The sequence below is a fragment of the Coregonus clupeaformis genome, chromosome 33, assembly GCF_020615455.1.
Source record: "Coregonus clupeaformis isolate EN_2021a chromosome 33, ASM2061545v1, whole genome shotgun sequence".
Lineage (NCBI taxonomy): Eukaryota > Metazoa > Chordata > Actinopteri > Salmoniformes > Salmonidae > Coregonus > Coregonus clupeaformis.
Genome location: NC_059224.1, coordinates 19,846,138 through 19,873,604, shown reverse-complemented (window position 1 = coordinate 19,873,604; position 27,467 = coordinate 19,846,138). Strand labels below are relative to the sequence as shown.

The following is a 27,467-nucleotide window of genomic DNA, read 5'->3' as shown; positions in this document are numbered from 1 at the left end:
AAGTTCAGAATGATCAAAAGATTTTCTAGCAGGCAGGCAGGGCCAGAGGAGCTACCGGAGAGATGTGGCGGCGGTTTATTTTATTTTGGGTTTCTATTTCTGTAGAGGTTTCTTTAGGGTCGCGGTGCCACTGCAGTATAGCCTATAGTTGAGGAAGTGTACACTATCTTGAGGAGTATCTTAAGGACAGGACAGATACTTTAATGCGGTGTTGCTAAGACAAGGGCTCCCCTTATGTAATCTTCTTCTTCCATTTATAGACTCCATGCCTACAGACACGGTGTGACTGTATACCATTACATACGTGCAATAGAGGATGAAATCAAAACAGTGATGTCCTGTAGCATAAACATCACAGCCATTTTGCATTTCAGATTATATTAATTTTTTGTCCTGGCCTCTGTAATACATTGGATTCAACTCCATAGAATAGCTAGTGAATGTGATGTATTGCCCATGAGGCCACATGTGGCCAGGCAGCCAGTGGACTTTGACTGGCTGTGACAGACTGACTGTGACTGGGGACCGTCATCCACTCCACAGCCCCAGAGTGCCACAGCGCTAAGCTTACCGCTGCTGGCGTCTGGATGAGATTTGGTGCTAACGCAGTCAATGGCGAGAGCGCTAACCGCTAGCAACATGTACTCACTGCAGCAGTGAGGTAAACTGAGTTCAATTGAGTTGAAGCTACTTGTTATTGCTTTGTGGATGCCTGTACAAGGGTCGCATTAGCTTTTAGAAATCAGCATTTTCAAAATGCATCCCATAAAGAAATCTGCGATTTAAACCATTTCACCTGCGTTATAATTGAAAGTCAACAGTGTTTGTTTGCTTCAATAGAGTGATCAGGGGCATGCAACTATAGTTTTTCTTCACGCAAAATACATTAGGCAGAAAATAATTTTCATCAGATGACAACAGAAGTGCAACACTATTTGGCTAGCAGCCACACAAGTAAATTAGCTTACAATGAAAAAGCAAGATTTCTCATGTTTATCATAGAAAGAATGTAGCCAGCAACATTTCCTAATGTTTTGCTTGAAGTTAATCTTGCATTTTAACTTGCTACCAGAGAGAAACTACACCAGAGAAAGTAGTGGAGAAAAGTACATCAGTCAGAGCGCTGTCTGCTGATCGAATGCCTGTTTGTGAATGCGGGAATCAGATTTATCAAGAGATAGCAAATATTTCTCATCCAAGTGGAGAAGTGCAACTGAAGCACAAATGTGTCCTTTTATTCATGATTTGAAGCGAACCGTGACTGAAGCAGAGCAGGAATTACAATAAGAAGCATTTTAGATGGGTTGTTTTTTTTGCGTGAAGAATGCTGAATTCTGCGTTAATGCGACCCCTGCTGTAGGATTACTAGACATTAACATCAAGGGTTACCCCCTCCTTTGTTTTTTCTGATGGGTATTGAGTTGACAAGGAAGTATGCTTTGCGTCAGTTTCACAAGGATTTGTTTGTGTGGTTTTATCCCAGCAGGTGTTCCAAACCAAACCATATCTTTCTCTCTTTAGATGTGGTTCTGTTCTATGGTACTACATTATCATTCGAAATATGAAAGTCTTTCTCACATTCACACACACAAGCAAAGGTGTTGGAATGTGAGGGCTGTGAAGCTGACAGATGGATTGCAGCAGTATAATCAGTCTTCTGCTCGGCAGGTTATTTTATTCAGGAGCAAGTGCCGTTCCTAGAGCGAAGCAAGGGAGAGTGGAGAGAAGAGAGCAGAAGCAAGAGGAAGAGGGGTAAGAGGCACTATGCCATTCCAATATTTTTATTAGGTGAGTGTTCCGATTGATCCCAACCTTTCCCTCTGCGGGCGGTGGTCTGGAATCCCGCTCCGAGACACCGAGCATGGTGACATTTGTGCTTCTGTGCTCCGAGCCACACGGGCACGGCAGCTTCTGGCAAGTGTGTGCATGCTGGGGTGTGTGTGTTTGACTGGTATGAGCTATTACAGTGAGGTCAGGCAGTTTCTCTCACAACTAAAGTAAGGCTTTTTGCACAGTGAAATGTAATGTAAATCTCCAGTTTGGGAAAATTTTGGCTTCCAAGTAGATTACAACGGCAATGGACAGAGAGAGTATGTCGCCACTGCTCAACGAGAATAGGCTATGCAGCTGCTAACACCTCAAACATGTTGACACATTTACACCGACATCACCCCAGCATTCCTACCACCGACATCACCCCAGCATTCCTACCACCGACATCACCCCAGCATTCCTACCACCGACATCACCCCAGCATTCCTACCACCGACATCACCCCAGCATTCCTACCACCGACATCACCCCAGCATTCCTACCACCGGAGCAAGACGGAAACAACAACACAACATCATCTCCTCTCCGCATTCAAGCAGCCCTTCGCAACTGATTCTGTCCGGGCCAAAGAAATTACAAGAGCGATAGGTATGTTTATAGCCGCGGCAATTTTTGTTGGTTGGGAAGAATAGGGGGTTTCCGCACCTCGTGAAAGTGCTCAAGCCAAGTTACGAACTTCGCCCCCACGTACTAATTTCAGCAAACCGGTAGTACCCACTCTATATAAGCAAGTTAAAGCCGAAGTTGTCAATTAATTGACCAATGCACCTGTGTTGCCCTTACTACAGATGGATGGACCTCCAGGGCTACTGAGAGCTACTTAGCAGTGACAGCCCATCACAGAAGTATCGCGCTACAGACACGCCCCCTTTAAGAGAGTCACGCAAGTGTGCATATTCTTCTCTTTGTAAGAAAACATTACAGCATAGATAATGTCTGAGCCATGTTTACATATTGATTTCACACGCATATTGCACTTAATTTTTGTGTTGTTGTTGATGAGTAATCGTGCCTCTTCATTTAAAGCTGCAATATGTACCGTAACTTTTTGGGAGACCTAACCAAATGTACATAGAAATGTGTGTTATAGATCTGTCATTCTCATTGAAATCAAGTCTAAAACGCGGTAGATCTGTTCTATGTGCGCTATTTCTATGCTTCCCGGTCGTAAATTTTTTTTACTTTCGGTTTTGTACATCAGCTTGTACAACAGCTGAAAATGCAATATATTTGGTTATATTTGACAGCGGTTCAGATGGCACAATGATTCTCTACACCAGCCTTACATTTACATTTTCGTCATTTAGCAGACGCTCTTATCCAGAGCGACTTACTTCCTTAAAGTATGGGTCGTGACCCACCTTTTACGTGTCAGAGTAAATGTATAATTATTTAATTAATTACTGGAATTGATTTGGCCAAGTGCAACTGCGCCCTCTGTTCAGTGCGCTCTCTGCTTAGCAGCGGTGTCTCTGCTCATGGGAGCTGCGCTAGTGGGAAGGAAATGCCAGATATTTTTTCTACAGTTTTCTTGAAGATCACTCCATGACCCAAATGCTGCAGCGCTGTCGTTCAGCAGCAGATGATGTGCTGTCATGCCGCGTTCAAAACAACTGGGAACTCGAAAAAATACAAGGTCAAATCATGATGTCAGTGATCTTCAGGTCGGAAAGTCAGAGCTCTAGAAAGAGGCCAGAGTTCCCGAGTTGGAATTCAGAGTTGGAGCTCGTTTTTTTCAGTTCCCAGTTGTTTTGAACACGGCATCAGCCACTGACTTGTCATTCCCACTCGCCACCACTCACCGCTGTCATCAAATGGACTCAAGCTAGTCACAAGTTCTGACTGAGCTCAATCGTCATGAAAAGCAAATACAGCGATGAGTTTCTCTCTCTTGGTTTCATACAAACTTTGAGAAATAACGAGGAGCGCCCACAATGTGTTTTGTGCAGGGAAGTGTTTATTAATGAGTCTCTCAAAATGAACAAATGATGACCAAACATTCACAGCATGACGGTAAACCCAGGGTCAGGGAGTTCTTTCAGAACAGGGCAGAATGCTTCAGGAAACAGTGCTTCGACAGTGGAAAAGTAAGTCGGCTAGCAAGGCATTGTTGTCATTTTATAACAGGTGATGATAAGCAGAAGTAAGGAGTGCTATCTCTCATAGTAGTAGATGCAAGTTTCTCTTTCAAACAATCCCCTTGTACACAGTTAATAGCTAGCTAGCTAACGTTAGCCAAAGCAAGCTAGCTAGATACTGATAGTGCAACCCTAAGTAACAGTACATATCAAGATGAACAATGATCAGGCTTACTGTACATCTTACTGTAGAAATTATTGTTGAAAACAAGTCTAGGTTGGAGCTGTTGCTGTTAAAATACAAGTAGTCATTTTTTTTCTGAACTGGAATAAACAGAGTTGCTCTTCTGGGTTGCTCATCTACAGCAGGAAGCGGTCTCCTGCCTGACTGAGAAAGCAGTAGATGTTCTGATCCAGTTTGGGTTCTCAACTCTGGCGTACTTAAAAAAAACAAGTACAGAAACAGACTCAATGCTGAGCATGACCTCAGGGTTGCACTGTCAAAAATGGAGCCCAGAATAGACATGCTTGTTGAAAACTTCAACCAGCCACACATCTCTTATTAGGACTGTGTATGTGTGTGTGTGTGCGTGTGTGTGTGTGTGTGTGTGTGTGTGTGTGTGTGTGTTCTGTTATACATCTGTGTGATGTGATCAATCAGTTTATTCCAGTTAATTCTAGACAGATATGTAAGAGTTTCTAATGGGGAAAAATAAACATTAATTGCTATTTGTTTTTGTCTATATTGCATTTGTTTTAGGCTTTGGATTTTCTTAAATAAACAAAAAAACTACAGTAACTATTGGCATTTAATTTTCCCGCTGTACCGAAACCGAACTGAACCGTGACCCCAAAACCGCAATACGCATCGAACCGTGGGTTTGGTGTACCGTTACACCCCTACTTGATAGGTGTTGTCCCTTTGGGCTGACCCACATGGCTCCTCCTCCATCCGGTGGTCCCATAAGGTCAGGGGTCAGAGCGGAGCACCATGGTTATGTAAATGTTAGCGGAGACTCAGGGCGACCATGGCCAGAGCCCTCATTTGTGTCTCAACCTCAATAGGAGAGATTGGTCCTGACAGGCAGGCATCTGTGGCTGATGCTGCTGCTGTCTCTCTTTCTCTTCCTCTTTCTCTCTCTCTGTCTCTGTCTCTGTCTCTCTGTCTCTGTCTCTCTGTCTCTCTCTCTCTGTCTCTTTCTCTCTGTCTCTGTCTCTCTCTCTGTCTCTCTCTCTTTCTTTTTCTCTGTCTCTCTCGGTCTCTCTCTCTCTCTACTGTCTCCACATGGTCACATAACAGCCTATTTGGACATTATGATCTCTCATTATGACAAATATGATGGCTTGATTGGTTTAGAGCTTGATTGGTTTAGAAGTAGGCTTATCACTTCAGATTGGCTTAGAAGTAGGCTTATCACTTTAGATTGGTTTAGAAGTAGGCTTATCACTTTAGATTGGTTTAGACAGGCCTATCACTTTAGATTGGTTTAGACATAGGCCTATCACTTTAGATTGGTTTAGACATAGGCCTATGACTTTAGATTGGTTTAGACATAGGCCTATGACTTTAGATTGGTTTAGACATAGGCCTATGACTTTAGATTGGTTTAGACATAGGCCTATGACTTTAGATTGGTTTAGACATAGGCCTATGACTTTAGATTGGTTTAGACATAGGCCTATGACTTTAGATTGGTTTAGACATAGGCCTATGACTTTAGATTGGTTTAGACATAGGCCTATGACTTTAGATTGGTTTAGACATAGGCCTATGACTTTAGATTGGTTTAGACAGCATCACAGTGAGTTTGACTGTGTTGAAGCAAGGCGTAATGAAGCAGAGAAACAATTTTTTTTACAGTCTGACATGACATATCTCCGAGCATCAGAAAAAAGAGTTTCAACCAAAGAAGTTGATTAAACGGTCAGACTTTAACCATGTTAGAGCAGCCTGGGAAAGACGTTTTCTCTACTATTCACCTTATATTCATCTCTACCAGAATAACATTTTGTGTGAATTGTTGGTACCGTGGTATCAGATTGACATTTAGCCTTTCAGCAGTCGGCCTCCATTCCATCTCCTAACACGGACCGAAGCACAACCATCAGAGAGAGATGACAATACCGATAGTGATACAAAACATCCATATCCATATCCATACTGCTTTAGTGAGGTGAGACATACAGTACCTCAAATCAGGACAACTTGACCCAGTGTAGCGCCTAAGCTATTTGTTTGAGGCTCACATATATCGGCGTTGGGGAGATAACGGTGAGAGAAGCGACGCGGCAGCTGCCGTGACAACGGTATAATGACGACTCCGACATCCTCGGCTCCCGCATGCCGGCAGATGAGCATCGGTGAGGGGCAGGGACGGAACTCTGGGAAAAGATAACGGAAATCGTGTGGGACTGGCGATAAGAACCTGGACCCCCCTCCTCCTTAACGGCCCTGAAACACTCACACACAGTCACACTCTATGTCTCACACACATACAGACACACACACACACTCCCTCACTGGTCTGCTAGCCATCCCCACCAAACAATCGAGCTTTTCAAGATGTGTCGATTGGAGGTGAGCACGGAGACACACAATGCCTTCTGACAGACCACAGAGGTGGTGAGAGAGAACAGAGAAGAGAGAGAGAGAAGACATCTTGTCTTCATCCTCTCTGTCTCTTATTGCAGCACTATCACCTGTTGGATAGCATTCATAAATCTAACTAATGATCTAAAGCCACCTAATACTGCACTGTTATTGTTTATAGAGCAACGGTCATCGAAAGTGTTAAAAGATTTTTAAAACAATCCTAAGAAATGCAACAGTTGGACAATGGATGAACATACATTTTTATAATGTAGTTCAGTGATTTTGGTGGGAATTCAGCTATTCAATTTATTGTAAAATTGCACTTATTTTTCTTAGAATGAACTCATATATACACTCCCGTTCAAAAGTTTGGGGTCACTTAGAAATTTAAAGAAAAGCAAAAAAAATTGTCCATTAAAATAATATCAAATTGATCAGAAATACAGTGTAGACATTGTTAATGTTGTAAATGGCTGTTGTAGCTGGAAACTGCTGATTTTTTATGGAATATCTACATAGGTGTACAGAGGCCCATTATCAGCAACCATCAGTCCAGTGTTCCAATGGCACGTTGTGTTTGCTAATCCAAGTTTATCATTTTAAAAGGCTAATTGATCATTAGAAAACACTTTTGCAATTATGTTAGCACAGCTGAAAACTGTTGTGCTGATTAAAGAAGCAATAAAACTGGCCTGCTTGAGACTAGTTGAGTATCTGGAGCATCAGCAATTGTGGGTTCGATTACAGGCTCAAAATGGCCAGAAACAAATATATATAAATATTCTTGTTCTGAGAAATGAAGGCTATTCCATGCGAGAAATAGCCAAGAAACTGAAGATCTCGTACAACGCTGTGTACTACTCCCTTCACGGAATAGCACAAACTGGCTCTAACCAGAATAGAAAGAGGAGTGGGAGGCCCCGATGCACAACTGAGCAAGAGGACAAATACATTAGCGTGTCTAGTTTGAGAAACAGACGCCTCACAGGTCCTCAACTGGCAGCTTCATTAAATAGTACCTGCAAAACACCAGTCTCAAAGTCAACAGTGAAGAGGCGACTCCGGGATGCTGACCTTCTAGGCAGAGTTGCAAAGAAAAAGCCATATCTCAGACTGGCCAATAAAAATAAAAGATTAAGATGGGCAGTCTGAGATATGGCTTTTTCTTTGCAACTCTGCCTTCATTTCTCAGAACAAGAATAGACTGATGATTTTCAGAAGAAAGTTATTTGTTTCTGGCCATTTTGAGCCTGATGCTCCAGATACTCAACTAGTCTCAAGAAGGCCAATTTTATTGCTTCTTTAATCAGCACAACAGTTTTCAGCTGTGCTAACATAATTGCAAAAGGGTTTTCTAATGATCAATTAGCCTTTTAAATGATAAACTTGGATTAGCAAACACAACGTGCCATTGGAACACAGGATTGATGGTTGCTGATAATGGGCCTCTGTACGCCTATGTAGATAATCCATTAAAAATCAGCAGTTTCCAGCTACAATAGCCATTTACAACATTAACAATGTCTACACTGTATTTCTGATCAATTTGATGTTATTTTAATGGACAAAAAATTTGCTTTTCTTTAAAAAACAAGGACATTTCTAAGTGACCCCAAATTGAACAATAAGGTACATGTTCTTATTGTTTCAGATATTCTTTTATATTTTGTGTTAAAATAAATGTGTCTCATTTGCATAAATACACTGGGTGTATTTGCATATATCAATTCATTACCATAAAGGGGAGGAACAGGGCTGCAACCACCAAACACTTGCTCTGTCTATCCTACCTGTGCTGTCTAGTCTGCCTCATGAATGACTGTTCTCTTGCATAATTCAAAATCAACATGTTTGGCTCTAGATAACACCCATTTAAACATACTTTACATTGTTTGCATGATCAAATATAATATCACTATAATCCGAGTGTTAATTTTCGTAAATTACTTTAATTTCAGCGCATCTAATTTGTAAAAATTTCAACTGTATTAAATGATGACTTTTTTCAATTCCACAAAAAATGTACACACATCAAAATAAAGTGATCTTACTTCTCTTTCTAGTGATGAAAGTGTCAAGACGGTGCGTTAAATTCCCAAAGTGCTTATAGATTAAATAGAAAGCCAATGTATCCCATTGAGCCCATTTCAGCCATTATCGTGGGGTGTTTGATAGGTCATTACAAACATTTACGCGGCCGTAACATTAAAGGGAAAAAACGACAGGCACAAGCAAGAGTATGAAAGAGTCGCAGGAATAAAATGACAGCAAAAAATCCAGCGAGATTTAAGTGACAAGTGGATTTTGCAAAAATAAAGATTCTCAGGTGGGCAGGGTATGCGCGTTGCTAGTTTAAATGTGTGTGTGTGTGTGTGCGGGAGAGAGAGAGCGAAAGAGAGGCAGAGAGAAAGAGAGAAGGACTGTGCAGGGACACTGTGATGCTTGAGTTAGATGGGACCCCCAGGCAGACACATACACACAGTCATCCATAATCTAAATAAAGTGAACTAAGCAACACAGGATACCTTAACCAACGGTTCTCCACTGGCTAGAAATCTCATCAGGTTCCCTGGGCTGGCAGAAGTGCTTGGCAGGCATTACAAATCGATGGCCTTATTATTGTTCAATATAATATCAGAATAAGTGGGTGGCCCATGTCTCAACTGAGTCAATCTAATCGAGGGCTAACGCAAGGTAGTCATAGTGACGCAGATGCTTTCTGAATCTGCTCTTTCTTTCTAACACACTCTCTCGCTCTCACATTCTCTCTTTATTTACTCTCTCGCTTTCTATCTTTTCACTCCCTCTCACACTCCATCTTTACTCTCTCTTTCCACATCGCTCTCTTCCCCATCCTCTTTCTTTTTCATTCTCTCCCTACCCCATCATCCTCTCTCTCTCTCTCTCTCTCTCTCTCTCTCTCTCTCTCTCTCTCTCTCTCTCGCTCTCTCTCTCTCTCTCTCTCTCTCTCTCTCTCTCTCTCTCTCTCTCTCTCTCTCTCTCTCTCTCTCTCTCTCTCTCTCTCTCTCTCTCACTCTCTCTCTCTCTCTCGCACTCTCTCTCTCTCGCTCTCTCTCTCCACATGTACAGTATGAATGCTGAGAATGTCCATCCAGCATTTATCATAGCAGTGTGGTTCCAGCACATACTGTTACTATACTCTTAAAGATGAGGGAGGGCCCAGGGGAGCTTCAGATGTCATGAGACACAGGTCACATGATGCCCTTAATCTGACCTCTGACCCCTGTGAGAACATGCTATTTACAGGAGGAAAGGGCCCTGTGGAGCGAATGAACTCAACCCATGATTCAGTGGGCTGTGCTGCTGGCTTTTAACAGAGAGTGTGTGTGTGTGTGTTTGTGTGTGTGGGTGTGTGTGTGGTGTGTCTGTCTGTTTGTCCATCCAGTTTAAAAAAAGGCCTTTCTCTTTTGCTAATGTCAATAGAATCACCTCATCTATTGGAGACAGGGAGTCCATAATGAAACGCTGATCAACCTTGTTCCAGTGCTCTATTCTGCCTGCCTGGCATTCTCTGCCCGTTGGCACTGCCACGGTGCATCGGGGGCACCATCAGTAACCGTTGGTGCCTGCCAGTATTGTATGCCCAGAATTGGCCCATTCATTCAATGAGGGGGCACAAAATGGACGCCAGTTTCCCTCTTCACTCAGAGCACAGAGGCAGTCTATGAGAAGCTAGCCCCCAGCTGCAGCCGTCACGGCTCGTTTGGCCATTTTGGCGACACATCCACTTCCTCTCATCATTCTCCACGTCTGTCCCAAGAGTAGAGCCAGTTTCCACTCAATTGCCCACCATGTTCTAAGTAGATGTTTAATTAATCAGTGATTCAGATGTAAAACTGTAACATCTTGTTGTTTTCTTCTACAGCTTATTGGCCATTGTAGTGTTATTATGTATGGGCAGCCAGGTGCTAATGTGTGTGATATCCTGTTCTGATTTCACCTCTCTTTAACCTTCCTTCATTATGCTCATGACCTGATTTCCCAGGTCTAGATCAGTCACAGGTGTGATGTGACAATGCAGACGTATAGGTCCTCCACATCAGGCATTTATATCAATGTGTCAAGGTGATGAGGCTCTCTCTCTCTCTCTCTCTCTCTCTCTCTCTCTCTCTCTCTCTCTCTCTCTCTCTCTCTCTCTCTCTCTCTCTCTCTCTCTCTCTCTCTCTCTCTCTCTCTCTCTCTCTCTCTCTCTCTCTCTCTCTCTCTCTCTCTCTCTCTCTCTCTCTCTCTCTCTCTCTCTCTCTCTCTCTCTCTCTCTCTCTCTCTCTCTCTCTCTCTCTCTCTCTCTCTCACTCACTCACTCACTCCTACTCACTCACTCACTCACTCACTCACTCACTCACTCACTCCTCACTCACTCCTCCTCACTCACTCACTCACTCACTCACTCCTCCTCACTCACTCACTCACTCACTCACCACTCACTCACTCACTCACTCACCTCCTCCACTCACTCACTCCTCACTCACTCACTCCCCACTCACTCACTCCTCACTCACTCACTCACTCACTCACTCCTCACTCACTCACTCACTCACTCACTCACTCCTCACTCACTCACTCACTCACTCCCACTCACTCACTCCTCACTCACTCACTCACTCACTCACTCACTCACTCCTCACTCACTCACTCCTCACTCACTCACTCACTCCTCCTCCTCACTCACTCACTCCTCACTCACTCACTCACTCACTCACTCACTCACTCACTCACTCACTCACTCACTCACTCACTCACTCACTCCTCACTCCTCACTCACTCACTCACCTCCACTCACTCACTCACCACTCACTCACTCCTCACTCACTCACTCACTCACTCACTCACTCACTCACTCACTCACTCACTCACTCACTCCACCACTCCTCCTCACTCACTCACTCACTCACTCACTCACTCACTCACTCACTCACTCACTCACTCACTCACCACTCACTCACTCACTCACTCACTCACTCACTCACTCCTCCTCCCATCCTCACTCACTCACTCACTCACTCACTCACTCACTCCTCCTCACTCACTCACTCACTCACTCACTCACTCACTCACTCACTCCTCACTCACTCACTCACTCACTCACCTCCACTCACTCACTCACTCACTCACTCACTCACTCACTCACTCACTCACTCACTCACTCACTCACTCCTCACTCACTCACTCACTCACTCACTCACTCACTCACTCACTCACTCACTCACTCACTCACTCACTCACTCACTCACTCACTCACTCACTCACTCACTCACTCACTCACTCACTCACTCACTCTCTCACTCACTCCCCCTAGTGTTATTGGAGCTCTGGCCCTCCCTTCTCCCCAGCCTCATAGACTACACCTAACTCTGGGACACTCAAATTAGTATGATATGTTACGTTTGGTATGGTACATAAGACAGATGGTTACTTAAGGTAAAAACAAAAGTATGGTGGATGGGTCGGCGTATAACGCGAACATCTAGCAGTTCGAATCTCATCACGGACAACTTTAGCATTTTAGTTAATTAGCAACTTTTCACAGACGTACTACTTTTTAGCTACTTTGCAACTATTTAGCATGTTAGCAAACCCTTCCCCTAACCCTAATCTTAACCCTTTTAGCTAACCCTTTAACCTAACTCCTAAACTTAGCCCTAACCCCCTAACCCTTAGGCTAGCTAATGTTAGCCACCTAACCACCTAGCAGAATGCGTAACATATCATATGTTTTGCAAATTCGTAACATATTGTACGTTTTGCTAATTCCTAACATATAATACGAATTGTAATTTATAACATATCATACGAAATGGGTGATGGACACCCATCAATTATTACATACCATTCGAGACGTAACATATCATACTAAATGGAGAGACCAGGTTGTTCTCCCTCTTTCTCCCTCTCTGCTTTGATTGTAGCTTGGCTCTGGGCGACCCCCTGCATCAGCTCAGCAGCAGGAAAGAGTTGTTCACATCAGTACAGCAGGAGCCTGAGGTCTGTTCTCTCAAGGTCAAAACTCACAGCTCCTTCCGCTTTCATCTAGAGAAGAACATCAGAATAGAGAAGCATACACACACAGTGAGCCAACATTTCTCAATGATGTGTGAGAAGTGTATTGGCTGAAGAGAGAATGTTTTGTATTGCAGTGGGACAGAGTATTGGCTGAAGAGAGAATGTTTTGTATTGCAGTGGGACAGAGTATTGGCCTAAAAAGAGAAAATGAATCCATCTTTGTCTCCTCTCCATCTTTTGTGCTGCAGGAGAAGGACCATATTGTGTTATTCCCTTCCATCTCTATTGAATCAGCTGGATGAGGGGCGATGAGCAGAACAGAGCCAGTGCCAGAGCTACGTTTGGCCATGGTCTGTTACATGCCAAGGTGTTTTGCCTTCATAAGAGCTATGCTGGCTTACACAGCACTTCTGTCCTCTGAGCGGGGGGCGGGGGGGGTTGCACTCGTGTGTGTATATGCGTGCATTCTTTAGTATGCGTGTCTGTCTGCACTTGTGTGTGTGTGTGTGTGTGTTGGGAGGAGGGTTGCAGCTAGCTAGCTATCTTTTGTGTCCTTCACTTGTGTGTGAACGATAAAGGAGTTTATAAGGGATATAATGAAGTTTCCCCACAGAGGAATCAGTACAGCTAAACACTCAGAGGCTCTGAGCATCATACTGCATCTATTATTGAAGATGGACCAGGACCTTCATTATTTATGACGTTGGTGTTTCTGTTCACTCAGCAGATACTTTCCGAGTCTGTTTGTTCATTAGACATATTCACCACTGGTGTTGGCACAACTACTCTGTTCATTAGACATATTCACCACTGGTGTTGGCACAACTACTCTGTTCATTAGACATATTCACCACTGGTGTTGGCACAACTACTCTGTTCATTAGACATATTCACCACTGGTGTTGGCACAACTTCTCTGTTCATTAGACATATTCACCACTGGTGTTGGCACAACTACTCTGTTCATTAGACATATTCACCACTGGTGTTGGCACAACTACTCTGTTCATTAGACATATTCACCACTGGTGTTGGCACAACTACTCTGTTCATTAGACATATTCACCACTGGTGTTGGCACAACTACTCTGTTCATTAGACATATTCACCACTGGTGTTGGCACAACTACTCTGTGTGAATAATTACATTTACATTTTAGTCATTTAGCAGACGCTCTTATCCAGAGCGACTTACAGTTAGTGAGTGCATACATTTTCATACTGGCCCCCCGTGGGAAACGAACCCACAACGCTGGCGTTGCAAGCGCCATGCTCTACCAACTGAGCTACAGGGGACTAATTAGTGGAAGATCTCAAAGTGGGGAGAATGTATGTTTCTTAATGGCTTTGCCTCGACTGATCCCGTTTCATGTTAAAATGCTGAAACGCTGCGTATCACTCTGTCATTGACTTCAGCATTGGTCAGTGGCCAACTGATAATTTCCATATTCTGCTTGGACCTTAGGCTACAGTATACTCCTGAGTGGCGCAGTGGTCTAAGGCACTGCATCGCAGTGCTAACTGTGCTACTAGAGATCCTGGTTCGAATCCAGGCTCTGTCACAGCCGGCCGCGACCGGGAGACTCATGGGCGGTGCACAATTGGCCCAGGGTAGGGGAGGGAATGGCCGGCAGGGATGTAGCTCAGTTGATAGAGCATGGCGTTTGCAACGTCAGGGTTGTGGGTTCGACTCCCACGGGGGGCCAGTATAAAAAAATATGTATTCACTAACTGTAAGTCGCTCTGGATAAGAGTGTCTGCTAAATGATTAAAATGTAATGTAAATGTATGTTTCTTACTTAACCTACTGAATGTCTCAACTTATCCTATCCATTCTAAGTACCATTGTGTTATCTTTAAACAAATACATAGACAAAAGCTTTTTAGCTTTGAGTGCTGCTGCATCAGTCCATGGCCATTGGGTCCTGATGTTTCCCCATTCTGCTTGATGCAGTATTACTGGACAGGTGGGTCAACCCAGCTCTGAGGTGTTCCAGGAACCTGCCAGTCTACTACTACTGTCAGGCCAGCCAGTGTTATTGTGGCCTAGGAGCCGTGCCAACACAATGTGGGCAGTGCTGCCATCTGAGCACCTGTATGCTGCCTTGCCAGGGCCCCTGCTGTGATCAGAGCTGGGCAGAGGAACAGTGGGCGAGAGATGACGGGGCAGAGTGCTAATCGACGGCAGTGCTATACGGTCTCTGTGCCATCTAGGCCTATCACTGTCTGTAGTATTGCCTATCACTCTCACTGTATGTGAGAAATGATCATGGGGAGAGAGAGGGTAAGGGAAACATTCTGGATGCCAGGAGCTGGGTTGATGTCGGTTCCAATTTCAGTCGTTGCCCTTCAGTTTCATTGGCAGGAAGATTTTACATCTTAAAGATAGCTGTTTCTGAGCATCTAATCAGAGCATTTGCAAGAGCACTGACTGTCTCACGAGTAAGCTTAATTATAATTTAGGTCTAATTAAGACCAGTCTCCTAAGACAGAACAGCCTCTCTAGGTATTCCATATGCCTCCATGGGGAGTAGAGATACCCATAGTCTCACTGTAGCTGTGTCTGAGACAGCAGGCCTAGCTAACTGACAGGCTGTCACTGTGCTGTCGCTAGGCAGAGTGTAGGCCCTATTTTGTGTCTGACTGAGAGCAGAGGTTGGTTGTGTGTTTTAGCACCTCACTGTCAAGGGCCTGCAAGGTGCCATCTCACTGCTGAAGGGGCGACTGGCTCGGCATGTTAATTGGTAGGCAGGCTGGTACACGCCACATGCTCACTGCTGCCAATGTGATATGCAGTCTCCTGAAGGGAAGACGGGCAAGAGGGAGGGAAGAGTTAGAGGGGTTAGGTTAGGTTTGGTTTGGTTAGGTTAGGTTCGGTTAGGTTAGATTAGGTTTGATTAGGTTTGGTTAGGTTAGGTTAGGTTAGGTTAGGTTTGGTTTGGTTAGGTTAGGTTTGGTTAGGTTTGGGGAATGGGGAGTTGGCTCAGATAGTGTATGAGTGTGTGCATGCGTAAGCCTGTGTATGATGCAAGTGATGCCTGTGTTTGTGTGCGAGCGTGCGTGCGTGCATGTGTGTGTGATGTAAGTGATATGTGTGCCTGTGTGTATGTGTGTGGGACCCCTCACCGTACGGGACTGTGCTCTGTTCTGTCAGAGGCATCAGGACTCCAGTCAAGTGGCTCCAACTCTGACAGCTCATCCTCACCAGCAGCAGCCGTAGCAAATCATCATGGTCAGCCGCAGGAGGGGAGAGGCACACACACACAGACAGACAGACAGATGTGTCAGAGAGTCAGGTGTGGGGTCTGATAAGAATGCTTGTCTTCTCTGGGGAATAAAGGCCCTGCTCTGATACCAGACCTCCCTCCCATGATTTACTTATTTATGTCTTTGACACATCAATGTGTCTTTCAACCTTCTCAAGGACGGCTCACTGTGAATCAATCTGAGAGGCAGAGCCAGGGAGGCGGACAGACAGACCAGCTCAAGCACTTTCTTATCTCCTATGGAAGAGAGAAAAACAGATAATGTTCTGAAGGAGCAGAAAAAAATAGTTTTAAGAGCTGAAATTCTAATGATAGAGAAAATTAGATACAAATAGCAGCTTAGAGATTTACTTATTCTTCATTAGAATAACAAAAAAGGAGACGCACCACCAGAAGCATTTCTTCCCCAAACGGGTCCCTTGAGTCGCCACATGAAATAGCTTTCATCTTGAAGCAGCCAAAGGAAACACTGGTCTGACTTGTCCCTCCCCTCCCAAAAAGGTTTGACTTTCAGAAAAGTCTGAAAGAGAAATGGGGTTTCTTTTCATTTTCTTCTCTTTTGTTCTGGAGCTGTGGGTGACCGCTGAGTATCTCTTACTAATCTAAACCAGCTGTGGGACTGTTCACGGTTTTGATCTCAACACCCTGCGATTGGCTGCTGCTGTTCTACTGGGCTTTGTGATTGGTTACCGGGTTGCTTTTTATGTTGTGATTGGCCTGCTGTTTTTAGCATCAGAAATCGAATGCGTATGTAGGATGTTTATGTTGTTGGCTAGCTAGGATTCATACTGATTCCTCTTCTGTTCTGTGCTCTGTTCTTGCATGGTGGTCTAGCAAGAGAGGTTTGATGATTCAATCCATGAATTCTACATCCAGACACTATGAGTAGAACTTTTCAGTTCAGTACGTTTTAGATTTGAATTAATTTCCAACTCAGCAGACAGCGAAGTTCAATCCCTTGCTAGTCTGTAAGTCCACAGCTCTGTGCTCTATTGCCCCTCACTATCCCCCTCTCCCATTTAACACAGTGTGGGTGCTGAACAGGCCACTCCAAGGAGCTGAGCTACAGATACTTGGTTACCTCATGCTTCTGGGGTTGGCAGGTAGCCTAGCGGTTAAGAGCGTTGGGCCAGTAATCGAATCCCAGAGCCGACTAGGTGAAAAATCTATTGATGTGCCCTTGAGCAAGGCACTTAAACCTAATTGCTCCTGTAAATCGCTCTGGATAAGAGCATCTGTTAAATGACTCAAATGTAAATGTAGTTAAAAAACCAAAGGAGGGATCAACAAGGGGAGAGTGGTGGGTAGAGACATAAGGGGCGCAGAGGCATGAGGGACGCGTGTCTCTGTGTTCTGTGTCGGCCCTGTATAAGGGCCTTTGACCTGGCCCCTTATGTGAGGCCCCGTGCTCCATTGTGCTGCGATGTGAGTGAGTTAATGCTCCATTAGGATTCATTAGCTCCTCTTGTTGCCATATTGTGCTCCCCTTGTTGCCATATTGTGCAGAGTGCAATGAGCCGAGAGAGAGGAGGGCCCTGCACTCTACAGACGTGCTGCACATACTCCCTCCCTCGGCTAGTCCCTCTGTGTTGCACAATGGACCAATGCTTTTTGATCTCCCTCTCTCTCTTTCTCTCTGAATCTCACATCTCCCTGACTGTGTCCATCTTCTCATCTCCCTGACTGTGTCCATCTTCTCATCTCCCTGACTGTGTCCATCTTGTCATCTCCCTGACTGTGTCCATCTTCTTCTCTCCCCTCACATCTCCCTGACTGTGTCCATCTTCTCATCTCCCCTCTCATCTCCCTGATTGTGTCCATCTTCTCATCTCCCTGACTGTGTCCATCTTCTTCTCTCCCCTCACATCTCCCTGACTGTGTCCATCTTCTCATCTCCCCTCACATCTCCCTGACTGTGTCCATCTTCTCATCTCCCTGACTGTGTCCATCTTCTTCTCTCCCCTCTCATCTCCCTGACTGTGTCCATCTTCTTCTCTCCCCTCACATCTCCCTGACTGTGTCCATCTTCTCATCTTCCCTCACATCTCCCTGACTGTGTCCATCTTCTCATCTCCCTGACTGTGTCCATCTTCTTCTCTCCCCTCTCATCTCCCTGACTGTGTCCATCTTCTCCTCTCCCCTCTCATCTCCCTGACTGTGTCCATCTTCTTCTCTCCCCTCTCATCTCCCTGACTGTGTCCATCTTCTTCTCTCCCCTCTCATCTCCCTGACTGTGTCCATCTTCTCCTCTCCCCTCTCATCTCCCTGACTGTGTCCATCTTCTTCTCTCCCCTCTCATCTCCCTGACTGTGTCCATCTTCTTCTCTCCCCTCTCATCTCCCTGACTGTGTCCATCTTCTCCTCTCCCCTCTCATCTTCCTGACTGTGTCCATCTTCTCCTCTCCCCTCTCATCTCTCTGACTGTGTCCATCTTCTTCTCTCCCCTCTCATCTCTCTGACTGTGTCCATCTTCTTCTCTCCCCTCTCATCTCTCTGACTGTGTCCCTCTTCTCCTCTTTTTTCCTCTTCTTCTTCTCTTTTTCTCCCGGGGTAGTGACCAGCATCCCAATGGCAACAGACAGTGTGGTGACGAGGAGGCTGAAGAAGGAGGCTGAAGAAATTCGGCTTGGCCCCTAAGACCCTCACATACTTCTACAGATGCACCAGAGCATCCTGTCGTGCTGTATCACCACCTGGTACGGCAATTGCACCGTCCGTAACCGCAGGGCTCTCCAGAGGGTGGTGCGGTCAGCCCAACGCATCACTGGGGGCACACTGTCTGCCCTCCAGGACATCTACAGCACCTGGTGTCACAGGAAGGCCAAGAAGATCATCAAGGACCTCAGCCACCCGAGCCACGGCCTGTTCACCCCGCTACCATCTAGAAGGCGGAGACAGTACAGTTGCATCAAAGCTAGGACAGAGAGACTGAAAACAGCTTCTATCTCCAGGCCATCAGACTGTTAAATAGTCACAACTAGCCATCCTCCGCCCAGTACCTTGCCTTGAACTTAGTCACTGTTACTAGCTGGATACCACCAGGTACTCTACTCTGAACCTTAGAGACTGCTGCCCTATGTACATAGACATGGAACACTGGTCACTTTAATAATGTTTTACCCACTTCATATGTACAGTATATACTGTATTCTAATCAAGGCTCATCCTATATAACTACTGCTGTGCACACCTTTTCTGTCCATAATGTCTATACACACCATATACATATACATATATCTTTATATTCCGGACTCTGACATAGCCCGTTCTGATATATCTTAATTCCTTACATTCCATTTTGAGAATTTGTTTGTATTGTTTTGTTTTGTTAGGTACTGTTGGAGCGATGAACATAAGCATTTCACTGCACCTGTGATAACATCTGCAAAATTGCAAAATATGAGGTGGATGAGGTGGGGTGAGGTGGGTTGAGATGGATGACGTGGGTTGAGATGGATGACGTGGGTTGAGATGGATGAGGTGGGTTGAGATGGATGAGGTGGGTTGAGATGGATGAGGTGGGTTGAGATGGATGACGTGGGGTGAGGTGGGTTGAGATGGATGAGGTGGGGTGAGGTGGATGAGGTGGGATGAGGTGGGTTGAGCTGGATGAGGTGGGGTGAGGTGGATGAGGTGGGTTGAGATGGATGAGGTGGATGGTGATTGGGAGGTTGGGGCATTAGGGAAAGACTGCAGATTGAAGAAGAGCAAGAAGAAGGAAGGAGACATTAGAAATGGTGATTGCAGTTGTAATGATTCTTGGTGCAGAGATCAACCCTGATTATTCCCTTAAAGGCTCTCATCTCTATTCCTATGTGCTGGTGGCTTAGTGGAGGAGGAATCCAATCAGGGTTGTCATGGTCAAGAGCAGCAGAGGGCCACAATGCTCCTCCATTTTGTCTGAAGGACATTCCTCAGTCAATGAGATATGAAAGAGAGGAAAGATAAATAAATTAAATGATTTCAAGGAGAATGCATGATGAGAGTACCATCTCAAAAAGAACAATAGTGAATGGAGGGAAATTCTCACTCCTCCTTATTCAACATGGAGAAAAGAGAGAAGAATACGTTCTGGCGGATTGGAATGAATCTCATTCTGAGACACCATTTTGAAACCTCCATTGTTATGTTAATTAACCCCCTGGTAAGCATCTTTTGACCAATCAGATCAGCACTGAAAAAGATCTGACGTGATAAGATCTGATGTGATTGGTCAAAAGACCAATTAGTGGGAAAACGATCAGAATTGGGTTGCCTGACACTGAGCAGGATTAAACAGGCTGGATTAGCAGGCCTGTGGACAGTCCCAGACAGACAGACAGACAGACTGACTAGCAGGGATGTATGGCTCTGCAGACAGACAGGGCTGCTCACAGTCACACATAAAGTAGTCTATGTTGTGGTTAAGAGAGTAATGACAGTGATCTCTGTTCTGTTGCTACAAGCAGTGTTGATTATGTCTCAGCCATGTCCAGTCATTATGCAAAGATATGGAGTAGTGGCAGAAATGCCAAGAAATAAATGCTGGGTCCTCCTCCTTCCTTTCCCTCTTCCGCCTTCCCCTCCTCCTTCTCCCCCTCCGTCCCCCTCCTCCTTTCCCTCCCCCCTCCTCCTTTTCTCCTCCTCCTTCCCTCAGAGAGCAGATGAGATAGGAGATGAATCAATTATTTATCATCTGAACCCATGACAGAGCTGTCAAGGGGGGGGGGGGGGTCTCAGAGGAGCACTGTGGAACACGTGTGTGTGCAGTCATGGTCAAAAGTTTTGAGAATGACACAAATACTAATTTTCACAAAGTCTGCTGCCTCAGTTATGATGATGGCAATTTGCATATACTCCAGAATATCATGAAGAGTGATCAGATGAATTGCAATTAATTGCAAAGTTCCACTTTGCCATGAAAATGAACTTAATCCCCAAAAAACATTTCCACTGCATTTCAGCCCTGCCACAAAAGGACCAGCTGCCATCATGTCAGTGATTCTCTCGTTAACACAGGTGAGAGTGTTGACGAGGACAAAGCTGGAGATCACTCTGTCATGCTGATTGAGTTAGAATAACATACTTTTTATTGTTCTTCCTCTGTTAACCATGGTTACCTGCAAGGAAATGCGTGCCGTCATCATTGCTTTGCACAAAAAGGGCATCACAGGCAAGGATATTGCTGTTAGTAAGATTGCACCTAAATCAACCATTTATCGGATCATCAAGAACTTCAAGGAGAGAGGTTCAATTGTTGTGAAGAAGGCGTCAGGGCGCCCAAGAAAATCCAGCAAGCGCCAGGACCGTCTCCTAAAGTTGATTCAGCTGCGGGATCGGGGCACCACCAGTGCAGGCAGGTGTGAGTGCATCTGCACGCACAGTGAGGCGAATACTTTTGGAGGATGGCCTGGTGTCAAGAAGGGCAGCAAAGAAGCCACTTCTCTCCAGGAAAAACATCAGGGACAGACTGATATTCTGCAAAAGGTACAGGGATTGGACTGCTGAGGACTGGGGTAAAGTCATTTTCTCTGATGAATCCCCTTTCCGATTGTTTGGGGCATCCGGAAAACACCTTGTCTGGAGAAGACAAGGTGAGCGCTACCATCAGTCCTGTGTCATGCCAACAGTAAAGCATCCTGAGACCATTCATGTGTGGGGTTGCTTCTCAGCCAAGGGAGTGGACTCACTCACAATTTTGCCTAAGAACACAGCCATGAATAAAGAATGGTACCAACACATCCTCCGAGAGAAACTTCTCCCAACCATCCAAGAACAGTTCGGTGACGACCAATGCCTTTTCCAGCATGATGGAGCACCTTGCCATAAGGCAAAAGTGATAACTAAGTGGTTCGGGGATCAAAACATATACATTTTGGGTCCATGGCCAGGAAACTCCCCAGACCTTAATCCCATTGAGAACTTGTGGTCGATCCTCAAGAGGCGGGTGGACAAACAAAACCCCACAAATTCTGACAAACTCCAAGCATTGATTATGCAAGAATGGGCTGCCATCAGTCAGGTTGCATGACAGGGTGGATTGCAGAGGTCTTGAAAAAGAAGGGTCAACACTGCAAATATTGACTCTTTGCATAAACGTAATGTAATTGTCAATAAAAGCCTTTGAACACTTATGGAATGCTTGTAATTATACTTCAGTATACCATAGTAACATCTGAAAAAAATATCTCATAACACTGAAGCAGCGAACTTTGTGAAGACCAATACTTGTGTCATTCTCAAAACTTTTGACCACGACTGTATATGTGTGTGTATATGTCAGTGTGTGTCTGTCTGTGCACGTGCGTGTGTGTGTGTGTTTGTCCTAGAGGACCAATATGACAGGTGATGTGTGAGAGATTGTCTGCTTTCCCTACCTGAGGGTATATGAGTCATCATCAGTCAATTGCTGTCCAACCAGAGAGCCAGCATCAAAGCAGAAATCATCAGACATAATGTCTATCTCTCCTCAAGCCACCTTTAATTTCTCTCCATCTCTCTTTCCTTCTCTCTCTGTAGTTAGTAGGAACTGGGATAAAGCTCCTCTCTTCTCTGTGGGCGGCAGGTAGCTTAGTGGTTAAGAGTGTTGTGCCAGTAACCGAAAGGTTGCTGGTTCTAATCCCTGAGCCGACTAGGTGAAAAATCTGTCGATGTGCCCTTGAGCAAGAGCGTCTGCTAAATGACGTAAATGTAATTGCTCCTGTAAGTCGCTCTGGATAAGAGCGTGTGCGAAATGACAAATTATTATTGAAAAATCCCTCCATCGCCTCCCACTCTGTCTAAAAGCGGGTGTTTCTGTATTTGTGTCCACATTCTCCTGCTCTATCTGAAGGCCTTTAGATCTGTCCTCTTTATCCCTCTCTTCAGAAAAACCCATTTGACTGTCATCCTCTGAAATACAATACGTTGTTAGGTATGAGAAGTTACACAGTTACACCATCCATTGCTTTCCTTTATAGAGGGGAAGAGAGATGGGGAACTGGGAGGAGGGGACAAGAAGAGAGCTAGGAGAGATGGAGGGACTGGGAGGAGGGGACAAGAAGAGAGATAGGAGAGATGGAGGGACTGGGAGGAGGGGACAAGAAGAGAGATAGGAGAAGGAGAGATGGAGGGACTGGGAGGAGGGGACAAGAAGAGAGATAGGAGAAGGAGAGATGGAGGGACTGGGAGGAGGGGACAAGAAGAGAGATAGGAGAAGGAGAGATGGAGGGACTGGGAGGAGGGGACAAGAAGAGAGATAGGAGATACATGAGATACATTAGTCACCCTGCTCTTATGCTGTGTGTGTGTGTGTGTGTGTGTGCTCTAGCGTGTGTATAAGGGACCTTCGCTGTACAATGTGTTGATCGTACATTACATTAGGAGAGGCAGTAGCACATATAGTATGTTGAGGTTGACGGAGCAGAAAATTGCCTCTTAGCACCTGTAACCAAAGGGTTAATCATAAACACCTTGGCAGCAGGGTCCTGGAAAAGGTCACCGCACGCAGGGTCAACGGGAGGCCCAACAGGAAGTGTGTGCTTGTGTGTGTGCGTAAGCAATCGAGAGGGCGAGACGGAGGGGGATTGATGAGAGGAGGGTAGAGGAGGTGTAGCCTTGTAGTTGGGTGGGGATTGAGCTAATATGGTGCTCTCATATGGGTTTGATGGTTGTAAAGAATATGTCACTCACAGTACAGTTTGAAGTACATCCGATAGATCTTAAAGCCCTCTTAGATAAATGCGAGGGCTGATCATTACACTATATGGAGGCAGTGGAGTTATATTAAGAGGATTCTAACATGATTCACATCAACAAACCATTTAACTTCCCACTAGCCCATAAAGTGTGGGTTTAGTTGCTATTGCTACTAAGGCCTCTTCCGGCCTACTTTTTGGGGATGCGCTCAATGATCATACTCCTTTGCTCCATGCTTATTACAGAGTTCTATAGAAATTACATACATCAGCATTTAATTAAGGTATATTAAAAGACATAGAATAATGGTTGCCACTAACAAGTGTTTCTGTACTAGATGGTCTTTCAGACAGCCCATTGCACCTGGTCTGCTCTCCACTCCATCACACGTGTGTGTCTGCCTTGATTACAGAGCTGATTCATTCATTAATGTCAATATGATGTATTAATGTCAGGGAGGAAGAGGATAGCTGGTTGGACATGATAGACTACCATTGTCTCACAGAGAGATGCCTGTCCCTCTAGGTTCCCTTACTTTAAATGTAGCCTACACTTTGCTTGTAAATGGAGTCTATTCTTTTTTTGCTCTTTCTTTACCTTCGCTCGCTGTCAGTTTTGACCTTTCTTTCCTCCCCCTCTCTCCATCTTCCTCCCTCTGTTTCGGTGTCATTTCTTACCCATTTAGTTAAATGGGGATTCTTGACTGAAGAGAAACCGTGTCAGTGGGGAAAATGCTGAGTAAGACTAGCTACAGATGTAGGATCTTAATTTGATCACCCTGTTGAAGGAGAACTTTCATGCAATGCAGGAAATGTAAATTTGAGGTTTAAAAAGGCTTTTCCCTTACAAAACATATATCAACCCATGTATCAGTCACACACACAGTCTGCACACATATACACCTAAACAAAATGGCCATTCATTATTATCCCCATAATAGCAAACTGGCTTAAATTAAGATACTACATACGTACCTGAGTATGAGTATTTTCTACAAGTAGCCTGTGTGTTTTGACTTTCCCCAATGTTTACTGTAACTGTATGCATTATTCATGATATCCCTGGAGAGAGAGAGAGAGAGAGAGAGAACGCAAGTATTTCCCGTGACTGTGCATCAAAACCAAATGTCTACCTGGCCCACCACTCCACCCTGGACGTGAACAGCCTTTATGACCAGGTCCACCTATACAAGGCAGCAGTGCCCACCTTCGCCCGGACCCTAAAGGATATCGCCCTCAACCGCAGACCCAACACCTCACACAGGAGCAACAGATCAACAGACACCCCGCCCAGACCAGCGAGACAATCTCCCAGACCTGCGGGACCCCCAGGACCTACACATAGAGGACCCCCGCAGAGAGGACCTACATCCAGACCACAGCACCATCAGCCACATCTACACCCCCACCCCCACCAATTAACTCCCTCCCAAGTCAACCATGCCCACACCCCATTTAGGCCCCCTCAGATCAGACCTATGCCCCTCCTACCCACCCCAAGCCCCCCACTCCCACAAAGAGGGCCTCAACATGAAAGTCACACATACGCCCAGGCCGTGAGCAGGCAAACAGGCCCAACACCCACTCTTACACTAGCCCAAGCCAATGGCATGTACCAGATGCTCAGCAGGCTCTGCTCACAATTACTGGCCTGAGGCCAAACCACACAACCAACAACATTTATGGAACACAAAGCCTTCACTATTTCATCCTGGAATATCCAAGGCCTGAGGTCATCTGCCTTTGGCCTAAAGAGCAGGAATCTGGACTTCACCAAAGAAATCGGAAATACAGACATTGTCATGCTACAAGAAACATGGTATAGAGGAGACGGAGCCACTGGTTGCCCTCTAGGTTACAGAGAGCTGGTAGTCCCATCCACCAAACTACCAGGTGTGAAACACGGAAGGGACTCAGGGGGTATGCTAATTTGGTATAGAGCAGACCTAACTCACTCTATTAAATTAATCAAAACAGGAACATTTTACATTTGGTTAGAAATTCAAAAGGAAATTATCTCAACAGAGAAAAATTTCCTCCTGTGTGCTAGAAATTCAAAAGGAAATTATCTCAACAGAGAAGAATGTCCTCCTGTGTGCTACCTATATCCCCCCATTAGAATCCCCATACTTTAATGAAGACAGCTTCTCCATCCTGGAGGGGGAAATCAATCATTTCCAGACCCAGGGACATGTACTAGTCTGTGGTGACCTAAATGCCAGAACTGGACAAGAACCTGACACCCTCAGCACCCAGGGGGACAAACACCTACCTGGAGGTGACAGCATTCCCTCCCCCATATGCCCCCCTAGGCACAACTACGACAACATAACCAACAAAAACGTGTCACGACTCCTGCAGCTCTGTCGCACACTGGGTATGTATATAGTCAATGGTAGGCTTCGAGGGGACTCCTATGGTAGGTACACCTACAGTGAGGGAAAAAAGTATTTGATCCCCAGCTGATTTTGTACGTTTGCCCACTGACAAAGAAATGCTCAGTCTATAATTTTAATGGTAGGTTTATTTGAACAGTGAGAGATAGAATAACAAACAAAAAAATCCAGAAAAACGCATGTCAAAAATGTTTTATAAATTGATTTGCATTTTAATGAGGGAAATAAGTATTTGACCCCCTCTCAATCAGAAGGATTTCTGGCTCCCAGGTGTCTTTTATACAGGTAACGAGCTGAGATTAGGAGCACACTCTTAAAGGGAGTGCTCCTAATCTCAGCTTGTTACCTGTATAAAGACACCCTGTCCACAAAGCAATCAATCAATCAGATTCCAAACTCTCCACCATGGCCAAGACCAAAGAGCTCTCCAAGGATGTCAGGGACAAGATTGTAGACCTACACAAGGCTGGAATGGGCTACAAGACCATCGCCAAGCAGCTTGGTGAGAAGGTGACAACTGTTGTTGCGATTATTCGCAAATGGAAGAAACACTAAAGACCTGTCAATCTCCCTCGGCCTGGGGCTCCATGCAAGATCTCACCTCGTGGAGTTGCAATGATCATGAGAACGGTGAGGAATCAACCCAGAACTACATGGGAGGATCATATCAATGATCTCAAGGCAGCTGGGACCATAGTCACCAAGAAAACAATTGGTAACACACTACGCCGTGAAGGACTGAAATCCTGCAGCGCCTGCAAGGTCCCCCTGCTCAAGAAAGCACATATACATGCCTGTCTGAAGTTTGCCAATGAACATCTGAATGATTCAGAGGAGAACTGGGTGAAAGGGTTGTGGTCATATGAGACCAAAATGGAGCTCTTCGGCATCAACTCAACTCGCCGTGTTTGGAGGAGGAGGAATGCTGCCTATGACCCCAAGAACACCATCCCCACCGTCAAACATGGAGGTGGAAACATTATGCTTTGGGGGTGTTTTTCTGCTAAGGGGACAGGACAACTTCACCGCATCAAGGGGACGATGGACGGGGCCATGTACCGTCAAATCTTGGGTGAGAACCTCCTTCCCTCAGCCAGGGCATTGAAAATGGGTCGTGGATGGGTATTCCAGCATGACAATGACCCAAAACACATGGCCAAGGCAACAAAGGAGTGGCTCAAGAAGAAGCACATTAAGGTCCTGGAGTGGCCTAGCCAGTCTCCAGACCTTAATCCCATAGAAAATCTGTGGAGGGAGCTGAAGGTTCAAGTTGCCAAACGTCAGCCTCGAAACCTTAATGACTTGGAGAAGATCTGCAAAGAGGAGTGGGACAAAATCCCTCCTGAGATGTGTGCAAACCTGGTGGCCTACTACAAGAAACGTCTGACCTCTGTGATTGCCAACAAGGGTTTTGCCACCAAGTACTAAGTCATGTTTTGCAGAGGGGTCAAATACTTCTTTCCCTCATTAAAATGCAAATCAATTTATAAAATTTTAGAAATGTGTTTTTCTGGATTTTGTTGTTGTTATTCTGTCTCTCATTGTTCAAATAAACCTACCATTAAAATTATAGACTGATTATTTCGTTGTCAGTGGGCAAACGTACAAAATCAGCAGGGGATCAA

General features: G+C 45.1%; 1 protein-coding gene across 9 annotated transcripts in view; it reads left to right on the top strand.

Annotated features, from left to right (window-relative positions):
- Window positions 1-27,467, top strand: part of LOC121548766 (wiskott-Aldrich syndrome protein family member 1-like) — a 94,402-nt gene that overhangs the window by 9,148 nt on the left and 57,787 nt on the right. For 3 of the 9 annotated variants that reach the window (XM_045210192.1, XM_045210191.1, XM_045210183.1), the window contains exon 2: window positions 1,669-1,752. The exons of 1 other annotated variant lie outside the window; for it this stretch is intronic. The gene's annotated coding sequence lies outside the window, so the exon portion shown is untranslated. Of the gene's footprint in view, window positions 1-1,668; window positions 1,789-2,621; window positions 2,741-18,798; window positions 18,834-19,150; window positions 19,215-27,467 lie in introns of those variants that run through there. 5 more of the 9 variants (XM_045210185.1, XM_045210188.1, XM_045210184.1 and 2 more) reach the window with 5 other exon arrangements.